Below are 2,538 nucleotides of genomic sequence, written 5' to 3'. Positions count from 1 at the left end.
ATGGTTAAGTACCAAAGGTAATATCATAAAACTAGGATAAGACCCGCGCCTTGCGCGGAATTAAGTTATTATTTTTATTATATTTTGAAGAATGAAACAATAGTTTGACTTCATTTGGATTAGGGGTGTTCAATCCAGATATCGAGTTGGTTTCGATTCGGTTCGGTTTTTTTCGGTATTTTGGTTAGTAAAATATAACTATTATTCTAAATCCATATTTACTTTGACTTTAGTCTTTCACATACTTTTGAAAGATTTCAACTCGACAACTAAATTGATCAGCCAATCTTGTTGCTTTAAATCATTAGTATATATATATATATATATATATATATATTATTTAGTTTGAATATTTATTAAATAAAAATTCTTATAATATTAAATAAAAGTTCATATTAATACAATTTTATGATCATTTGTAACTTATTATGACAAAAAAATAATCTATTGATCACAAAATTTTAAGAGTGGTGATCTTCAAATTTCTAATAATTTATAGACGTTTTGAAAAATTCAAAATATAACATATAAAAAAATATAAATGTTTTTTATTATATATTTAATGTGATTTTTAATATCTTTTAATAATATAAAATTTTTAAAAAGTACTAAGATACAAAAATTGTTATCAAATATTTATTATTCATAATAATTAATTTTCACATATATGTTAATCATATTAGGTAATTTCGTAGCTTTTATTTAAGGAAAGTGCAAAACATTTTTTGGTACGTTATTTATCAATTCGATAGTTAGTTTAATAAAAAGTGTAATATAAGTTAAGATGGACCAACCTATTTTTCTAAGAATAGTATATTTTATATAGTTATTTATTAAATAAGAATTTATAATCATACGGTTCTATGATCATTCATATCATTTTATAACAAAATATTTAAATCATCGATAACAAAATTTTCAATCTGAATCTTTAATAAGTTTATAATTTATAAATGTTCTTGAAAATTCATTGAAACTTTTAATATTAAAATATTTATGTAATCCTATGGTGTATAGTGTTTAATCTATATACATATATGTTTATTTTATTATTAAATGATATTTTTTACTCATATGGTTTTAAAATCATGTGTATCTTCTTATAATAAAAATGTTAAACCATTGATCATTAATTTTTAACTTAATAATTTTAATAGTTTTAGTCATTTATTGTCGTTTTTAAAAATTCAAAATATAACATATACGAAAAAATCTAAATTTTACTTTTATAGCTAATTTGATTGTTTAATTTATTTTAATAATATAAAATTAAACAAAAAATGATGGAGGAGATATAAATTGTTATCAAATCTTTATTATTAAAATCATTAATTGTCATATATATATTAGTCATTTATGGTAATTCCGTAGGTTTGATTTAAGGAAAGAAAATAACATATCATATCATTATATCATATAGTTTGACCAACTTATGTATCTAACAACATATAAAAATCGAATGTGGACCTACTTATTTTTCAATTGAATGTAATTGACTACCTAATTGAGTGCCACCTATGCATTGGGGCCTATTTTAATTAATACAAAATTGAGGTTACATCTTTTCAAATGTTCCTCAATTAATATATAGGGGATTTTAGGAAAGTTGAATAAATCGTTATGTGTACTAATATATATCATATGACATACTCTATATATGATACATATGTCTTCGGTTAAGTTCGGATCCTTGTTCTGTTTGTGAATTTACCCGAACCTAACCGAAAGTTCATATATATTTTAAAGGATCCGAAACCGAACCCAAAGTCCATTGTAATATGAAACCATTTTATGTCTTAGAAGACTGTGATTCTCCCGCACGCCCACAAAGTTTCTATTCCCCACAAATCTCAAACTTTTGATTCCTTGACTCTGAGAGTAACCACATCAATGAACCCCTTTTGGGGTTTATTGGATTTTTTTATTATATTTGTGGTGGGGTCAGAAATAGTGATGAACCTGTATTGATTGTGTTTTTTCATTGGTGAACCCGAATATGGGGTTCTTAGAAATTTAAATTATTTTTTTAATTTTTTTTTTGTTAAAAATTATTTAATACATAGAGAAATCTTAAACATACAAAGATTATTCATCAAGATTACCAAACTTTTGCCATATATTTTCAACTAAATCAGCTTTCAAACGATGATGTATCTGTTGATCCCGAATTTGATTGCGAATCCCACGCATTTCACCGACATTAGAAAGGCTTTCCGTAGAGGAGACGACATCAACCTCGGAACTTCTGCTTGATTCTCCTGATTCGAATACATCTGTATCATACTGAGTGAATCTGTCTCGTTCGTCCTCTACTATCATGTTGTGCAGTATGACACAACATCTCATAATCCTTCCTATCTTTTCCTTGTCCCATAGTAGTGCTGGGTTTTTAACTATTGCAAACCTCGCTTGCAATACTCCGAAAGCACGTTCGACATCTTTTCTTACGGCTTCTTGATGTTGAGCAAATAGCTGTGCTCTTGGAGTTTGAGGAAGTGAGATTGATTGGATAAATGTTGACCATTTCGGATAAATTCC

The sequence above is a fragment of the Brassica oleracea genome, chromosome C1 (genome assembly GCF_000695525.1).
Source record: "Brassica oleracea var. oleracea cultivar TO1000 chromosome C1, BOL, whole genome shotgun sequence".
Classification (NCBI taxonomy): Eukaryota; Viridiplantae; Streptophyta; class Magnoliopsida; order Brassicales; family Brassicaceae; genus Brassica; species Brassica oleracea.
The sequence above is the reverse complement of the archived record's forward strand: the minus strand, read 5'-3'. Positions refer to the sequence as shown.